This window comes from Habropoda laboriosa, unplaced genomic scaffold, assembly GCF_001263275.1.
Source record: "Habropoda laboriosa isolate 0110345459 unplaced genomic scaffold, ASM126327v1 scaffold291, whole genome shotgun sequence".
NCBI classification, from domain to species: Eukaryota; Metazoa; Arthropoda; class Insecta; order Hymenoptera; family Apidae; genus Habropoda; species Habropoda laboriosa.
In genome coordinates, this window is record NW_017100515.1 from 369,485 (window position 1) to 378,157 (window position 8,673).

The 8,673-nt window shown below is 42.0% G+C and overlaps 1 protein-coding gene across 1 annotated transcript in view; it reads left to right on the plus strand.

Moving 5' to 3' along the window:
* LOC108576502 (DNA N6-methyl adenine demethylase) overlaps positions 1 to 8,673 on the plus strand; it is a 133,521-nt gene that overhangs the window by 114,489 nt on the left and 10,359 nt on the right. The gene's annotated exons all lie outside the window — the stretch shown is intronic.

An 8,673-nucleotide genomic window follows, 5' to 3' on the forward strand; every position in this document is an offset into this window, starting at 1 on the left:
ACGGGGCGGCGTAGAAGGGACGCGAAGGGCGGGGCAGGTGGAAAAGCGGCGAAATTAATTTCTGGCTCGATTTTCAAAGCGGTTTAAATTCGCCCCGACGCTTCGTCACGTTTCGAACGGCCTACTACGCGTAATCGAATATCGGTCGATCCGAAATCCCAACGCTTGCTGATCTCTCCCTCTGGCTACCTTGTGATCGTTCATGGGAGGAACAGGTGTGTACACAGGGTAATTGTTTGGCGCACACCGATCAGCTACAGTTCGGAAGATGAAACATTTTTGTTCCGAGGGTGTGAGAAAAGCGTTTGACGAGGGAAACGCGCGTGTGCCTTCGGGGATAGATTGGAACACTTTCACGCACAGGTGTTTTTTTTCTTTTTATAGCAATTCTTTGTCGTACGAGCGAAGAGGGCGAGCGTTTGATTACAACGCACTCTCGACGGGAGCGCGATTGTATTTAAAGTAGTTGAAATAGAAATTCTGAAGGAAAAGAAAGATACGTGGGAAAGGTCGGTACTTTTGTCTAAATTATTCAGAGGCTGGTATAGCGAACGGTAAATCCTTCCTTCCTGAATGCCCGGAAGATCAACGATTTTCTGATTGGTCTGAAATTATGCTTCAAAAGGCATACAAGATTTTTCAAATGTTCTTCAGGAAAATTACCAAGAATTTCCACGAATATGAAAAATGTAGTATTATTTGCTATAACGGCACACGAGTGCGTATAGACGGTCATCTCGAAAAGATACAGCGGAAGCACCAAGTGTTATTAGAATTATAAAGATCGTTACTGTTGGAAGATTAAAAAAAAGAGAAACGTGAAACTCTGATATTCCATTGGTTCGTCCCGAAGATAGAGACGGAACTAAAGGGAAACTATGCACAAACACCTGTGTATGCTGTACGTTTTGAAAGGCTGAAAGGTATACTTGGTTTGATTCTAGAAGTGGTAGCCTGTGGAGGAGAGAAGGATGCGTGTAAAACACGATCCTCGACGTTCTGACGTGAATAAAGGAGGCGTTGTTGCTGGTCGCGCGCTCCTCCGAAGTGTAGGCTATAATGGGGGTTTAAATTATGTGGTGTCTTAGAGGTGCGCTGAACGAGCTCGTTGTACACGTGTCGTATTGTCGAGGTGAACAGCTTTATCGCCGCTGAGATTACGTTGAATCTCGGCGAACCTCTGTGCACGGATCAATTAAAAAGATCCGAATCGCCTACGGCTCGTGTTTTACACCAACGTAAACACGTACAGATACATGTAACAACTATTTCGTGCGGGAAGTTTTTCGAAAGAACCACTTTGCCGATTAACGTAAAATCCTCCTTCACGCCGATCGTATCCACCGACATTCGCGTTAATTCTCTTTTTTAATTGGTCGCGAAATTGTAAAACTTAATTTTACAAAAGAACAGGCAATTTAGTGTGAAATTACCTTTGCGCTGATTGTATCCACCATCTGTGCGCCATTTATATTTATCGTTTTAATTGGTAGATAAAATCGGTGCGAAGGAGATTCTACTTTAATTAACAAACTAATTCCCTTCTCTCGTGGAAAATTTCATTTTCCCGGTTTCTTAACCCTTTCGCTACGGCAGACTTCAACGTGGGTAAATTTTTCACTACGGCTGCAAAGTTTAGTATTTCGGCCGTGTCGTTTTGAAATTCGGTTTATCGAGTGCGGTGGAAGGGCGTGAAGGATGAAATTTAATATTAAATTATACTGGAAGTATATCGAAAGGATCCAACAGTGCAGTGCGAGCAAATTTTCGAAACGCCTATAGGCGCCAATAGCAATGAAAGGGTTAAAATAGGCAAACCTAATGTTCCCTCGTAAAGTTACACACTTGCAGAAATGCACGAGCTTATTCAACAAGTCTCTCACGAAAACGGCAATTCCTTCAATACCGAAAAACACAGTAGTATCTGAAAGTAGACAAGTTCGTCCCGCTTATCCTCGACACAACACCCTTTACCAACCGGTGCTCCATCACGCGAGGAACGCTCGGCGTTCCGTGAATCATCGAGAGAAGTCCAGGAACCAGTCACCGGTGTGCACTCTCGGTGGTGGTGGCACGAGAGGTGGAAAAACGAAGGAAAGAACTAAAGGAGCCAGAACGGAAGGGGTCGAGGTCGATGAACAGCTCGAGTAGTCGTCGTCGTCGTCGTCGTCGTCGTCGTCGTCGTCGTCGTCGAGTTCCTTCCTTCCTGCATAAGTTAGACGAAGACAGAAGCATACGGATCAGTTGGAGAGAGAGGCAGACAAAGAGAGGGAGGAGCATGGCTCCTGAGGGTTATGTTTGGGTGCTGTCGCGGCACATCCCGTTTTATCACGCCTCGGGTTTACGTTGCCCTAGGTCACGATGTCAAGAGAACGGAAGGATTTTCCCCCTGAGAGGCCTTGGTCGAGACTCGCTTGTGAAGATAGAGAGAGAGAGAGAGAGAGCGAAGGGAGAGAAGGAAGGAGTGACGAGCAAGGTAGAAGAGGAAAGGAGGAAAACACGAAGGAGAGAAGACAGGGGGAGGGCGACTCTGAGGGATCGCTGACTCGGTTGGCGAGACGCCCGGCTCTTCGATGCTATCAACCTCGACCACAAACACCGATTCACGGCCACTTTGGGGGTTCCCCGGAGTTTCTCTGCCCGCCAACACCTTTCACGCTCTCCTGGACCACTCCACGCGACCCACTTTTTCGAGCGTCCGCTTACAACCACCACGAAAACGTCACCCACGGAGTACTCCGAGGACACTGATGCTTTTCCTGCTTTTTACGATCGTCTCTCGTCACGTCCAGTGGGTTCTTTCTGCATTTGTATGCCGGATTAGGGAAGTTTGACACCTCGCCTGGTACAGAGAGGGTTGTTCTTTTTTTGGAGGGTGCTTCGGTTGGGTTAGGTTTCTCAACTGTCTTTTGGAGAATTTCTTTGAGGTCTGTTTGGACTGGCACAGGGAGATAGTGGTATTTTTGAGATATGTTGTTTTTTTTATCGTTAGAGGGAATACGGTAAATACGTGAAAACAGGAGGAACTGTAATATTGTTCAGTAATTTTGTTATTTACCGTTAGATTATGGATATTTATGCAATTGTAGCATGTTAAAGTATGCAAAATACGCATGAGAGTAACTAGAATCTCTTGAACTGTGTAAGCAGCAATATTAATCCATAAATAACTGTACCATAGTATAATCGGTAAGATTGTAAAGTTATTCTCCCGTATTTTGCATATTTCATTTGATACAGAAATATCTGCCTGGAATTCCGACCGATAAATAAATCTCGCGTCGAAAAAACCCACACTCCGACGATTAACTTGAACAATTACGCTACAATTTCTCTAAAAATTCATCTTATTAAAATATTCTCTTCGAGCAGTACCAAAAATCTTTTGCTCCAAAATTCATTCCTCGAAATTAGATAGAAAAAAGTATCAATGTAATTAATTTGCTCGAAAATTCGCAAAATTTCAAAAGGGCGTATAAATTTAGGTAATTCCTGCAAAATTCCCCAAATTACCCATCCATTTTTCGCAGAAATCCTAATTGCTCGAAAAATTTAATCCACGAAATTAATACAGATTTTACGATGGATCGATCTAAAAATCCTCGCCATCAGCCTCTCGATCCCGGAGCTCAATTTTCACCGCCGAATATCGCGAGGAAATTTCACTTCCTTGGTCACGGGCAACAGGATTACCGTCGTAACTCAGTTAATTGAACTGTGCCACGTAACAAGGGTAATAACCCGCAAAACGGTTCGGACGCTGGGCGTCGCGCGCGCGCGCGCGCCGCGCAACACCGGATAAACACCCGGACATCGCGTGTGCACACGTGATGCAACTTTTATTCGATCGGCCGCGTCTAATTTCCTCTGACCCGCGTCCAAATTCACGCGGCTCGCCGAGAATTTTCGTGCGCCGACCGCGTGACGCGATTATCCGCCGCGTTTTTCCCGCGCCGGGGCTAATTTCACGCTGTCCAGGACCTCGACGAATGTACAGGTAGTTGCAAAATTCAGAGATCTCCGAATGGAATTGTTCGAGTAGAAAAAGTTGTGAAAATTTCATGAATTCGTTAACGGAAGAATTATTGGCTCTGTGAAACTGTCAGCGAGGAGAATTATTTAACGCGTTAGAGGATAGATCTACGATTTTCTATCGTGTCGTTCATAATGAACGCTACTTCTTTTCAGCGTTCTAAGAAATTTTGCTTCAACAAATGGCTGAAGAAAGCTTGAAAGATAAAAAGTCTCCTTAAGGTCCTCTTTAAGTCCACTCCGAGGTCGTCGAAATTTTTTCCCACGTTAACCTTCATTCTTTATAATTCTACGTTGTAGCTAGCTTCAAGACGAGTTCAACGACCTGTAACACACCGTGATCCTGAAATGACTGAACTGAAAAATGTTGATGACCTTGGAGTTACCTTCGAGATGACCTTGGAGGACTTCTTTTTTAGTGTAAACACCTGTTGTCGTGTTTTCTTTCATTCAGGTAGCAACGGAAATAATTTGGATGTTCGCTATCAGTGAGACACCTTGTATAAGGAACCATCGTTCAGTTTAACATTATTAATGTTTCTAATACAAGATTCTTTGTCAATTTTTCTAAAATCTTCTTTATCGACCTTAGTTGGTAATTCTTTAACTCTTTGCACTCCAGTGGTTTTATTACGAAATCATTATTTCATATTACTTTCACTAGTGACTCTCTCTGGATTTGAAACGAAACCACCTTTAGTTCTTGAATTGTGGAGCACTCTTGCTAAAAAAATGTATCGGTGTAATACGTAATTGATATTGCACAACCGGCAGGTATTTATAAAGTATCAGTATTTCTCTTTTTAGCATATTTCCTCCTATATCGACCCTCAGAGGGTAAAAAACTTCCTTTCCACTGAATACTATATAATTTTCAAATTGTTTTAGAACTAAAAAAAAATTAGAAATAACTTTTTAACGTATTTCTTCCTATATTGACCCTCAGGAGGGTTAAAAACATTCTCTCCGGCCAATTCTATATAATTTACAAATTAGTCCTCGTTTTAGAAATAACAAAAAATTAGATCCCAACGATGGATCTTGGTATACAGTCCACTTGAAGATATTTTAATTCACACTACTGCAACTGTATTCGTCCATTTTGTCAGACTAACCGTAGTACACACACGCGCAAACATTCACGCGCATGGTTGAAAAATGAAAAAAGGAATGCTCGAAGAACGCTTCCTAATCAAGACTCTAAATACCCCTTCGGAACTAATAATTCCTTCACACATTGATCCGCCAACATTCCCCCTACTTTTCCACGAACCCACACCTCGGCCATCGTCCAATACGGTGAAACAGGCGTATAGAACCCGAGCGAAGACAGAACGGAGAGAAATTCTCGAACCGCGCACGAAGCCGGACACGTTGAATATTTCATTTGCACGGTGATAACCACCGGCGGTGGGGCTTGCCGGGAAATATCGAACCGAAAAAAAAAAAAAAGGAGAGATGCTCGACGAAGGAAAAAAGAAGAAGAAAAGAAGTTTTTCCCGAACTTGAACGAGGATCTTTTATTTAAATGATACAAGCGTGTGGGCACACACGTTCGATTGAGTTTGCGAAAAATCGATGGAAAGAACGACAAACGAGAGAGAGACGCGGGAGAAAGTGGAATAGGAATGACAAAGCTCTCGTCAGAGGTGTACATATACGAACGAGCAAACTGATCGTTCCGTGGTTTGCTTGTTGCCTTCGTTTTGTACGAAGTTTTATAGTCCGGTTGCGAGTTTGCCAGTTCTTTCCTACGTTCTCCACGTTGCTTGCTTGCTCCCCGCCATTTTAGCCCCGTCCTTCTCCATCTTTTTTTCGCCAATCTATTTGCGGCTCTGTCCCTCCTCGTTCCCCCTTACGCTCTATCTCTTTCTTTCTCTCTCTCTCGCTCTCCCTTCTTGTTCCCTTCCAATGAGCTTTCCCCCGTCTTTGTTCATCCGTTTCGAGAAAGACAGAGATGGTCCCTTGCTCGCGTATACCACACGCAGGCACACGGACACACGCGGATCGAAGCTGTGTCTCCCGCTCTCGCCAGGCCGAGCGGAAAGCGGCTAGCGATGGCCGCGACGCGGAACTCGAGCAAGATTCGTGAACAAGCGATGGAATTAACGTGATTTTTTGGGGTGTTTCAGATGGTTAGAGAAGTTTGAATGGGTTTAATTGTTGAGTAAGATTGATTCTTGAGATTTGGAACTTTGAGTGGAAAGATGGAGAACAGATTAAACGAGACTGATAGGGGATTCCTGAGATTCTTGAGTTTTGGAAATTTGAGTGAAAAATAGAAGAGTAGAATATTGTGTGGGATAGTTAGTTAAATAAGACTGAAAGGGGATTCTTGAGATTTGGAAATTTGAGTGGAAAGTGAAGGAATAGAAAATGGCGCGGAATTCTTGAGTTTTGGAAATTTGAATGGGAAGTAGATATTTAGTTAAATAAGACTGAAAGTGAAAAATAGGAGAATAAAAAATGGCGTAGGATATTTAGTTAAAAAACATTGAAAGAGGATTCTTGAGATTTGGAAATTTGAGTGAAAAGTAGAAGAGTAGAAAATGGCGTACGATATTTAGTTAAATTCTCAAGAATCTCTTTCGTGTCGTATCGTAGTACGCCATTTTCTCCGGTTTTCAAGGCGACGATGAACGATCGAAGGGTTTTCTCTACGATTTCGAGCTTTCGTGCGGAGGATCCGCGAGTACGATTACAATAGGATCACCGCGTATGAAGAACTATACCTGTGCGATGCACTTTCGTTTATTTTCGTTCGTGAACCCCGGCCAGCGATGGCTTCAAGGAGCTTCCAGTTGCCTCGAGTACACACGACCAAAGTGTGCACTGCTATTTGAAGTAGGAGAAACTTCTGAGGAAGCTCAAGAGAGGGTAAAAAAGTGTCCACAAAATTATGAACTTTGGGTTTCTTTCATCAAGTAACCCCTTTAGCTTGCTGATAATTTGTTTTTATGTCAGAAAATCGATAAGAATTGCATACAAATCACAGTTGTCATTTTTAAAAATTAAAATTAAATCAAACCTTACAACAATTTGCGAATTGCCAGAGTTAACTTTTGATCGAAAACTTCGTAACGAGATTGAAGTTCGAAGGGACTTCAAGATGTTGATAAATTTGAAAGAAGACTTTCAGAATGATCAGTGACCACATAGAATATTCGATTGGAGTTTTAATTAACGTTTAATTGAACAGTTGAAGAATTTCCAAGCAAGTAAAATTGATCGTATTAACGCGATCTCGATGGTTTCGAATTAACTTCGCGGAGAACCTCCATTAATAGAATTATATTCTATTTAAATAGCTTCGGGACGATTGAATGGCAGAAAGTCTCAGAATGTTACAACACCTGAGATTTCTCGAAGACGGTATGCAACGATGTCGAAACACCGAATCTATAGTTAAGAACTTACGTTCTATGTATATCGTGGCTGAATCTCCTTGACGTCAAAACCTCTTCAATATTAACCCCTTGCCTTATGATTTCTTTATTGCCTCTGCATATAGTACATTACCAGACAGATACTCGCTGCTTCAACCCCTTGCCTTGTAATAACGAGTCACATTCGCGGTGCAGATTGTAGTTAAAATATAACAAAGTGAAGCATTGTATTTGAAGTAAACTTGAATCTTAACTTTAACTTTAATTTCAATTCATGTCAATTATTGTGTCGAAATTGTAAGTAGCTAAGGTAGATGTATGTAGCTACAAGAATCATCGTGAAATAAGGGGTTAATATCGCCTTAAAAGGAAGACACTGGAATGTTGGGCGCCATTTTCTACTCTTCTACTTTTCACTGAAATTTTCAAATTTCAAGAATCTCAGGAATCCCCTTTCTACTCCTCTACTTTTCACTTTAATTTCCAAATCTCAAGAATCGTGAGAATCCTCTTTCAACGATCTTTAACCAAATATCGTACGCCATTTTCTATTCCTCCACTTTTCACTCGGATTTCCAAATCTCAGGAATCCCCTTTCAGTCATATTTGAGTAATTATCGTACGCAATTTTCTACTCTTCTACTTTTCACTCAAATTTCCAAATTTCAAGAATCGTGAGAATCCTCTTTCAACGATCTTTAACCAAATATCGTACGCCATTTTCTATTCCTCCACTTTTCACTCGGATTTCCAAATCTCAGGAATCCCCTTTCAGTCATATTTCACTAAATATCCTACGCAATTTTCTACTCTTCTACTTTTCACTCAAATTTCCAAATCTCAAGAATCGTGAGAATCCTCTTTCAACGATCTTTAACCAAATATCGTACGCCATTTTCTATTCCTCCACTTTTCACTCGGATTTCCAAATCTCAGGAATCCCCTTTCAGTCATATTTGAGTAATTATCGTACGCAATTTTCTACTCTTCTACATTTCACTGAAATTTCCAAATCTGAAGAATCTCAGGAATCCCTTTTCAGTCGTATATTTCAGTCTGCGTTTTCCTTATACCACGTACCGAACTCCTTGCCAGGGTTGATTCGTTTCTAAGCGTTGATCTTCAACCTCGTGCAATGGTCGAAACAGAAAGGGGTAAACGTTGAATGGAGTCACGCGACTCGCGATTCCCTTTGTTCAGGAGATTGATAGCTGTACGAGGCCGTAGGTCGGGAAGTGGCAACTTTTGACCATGA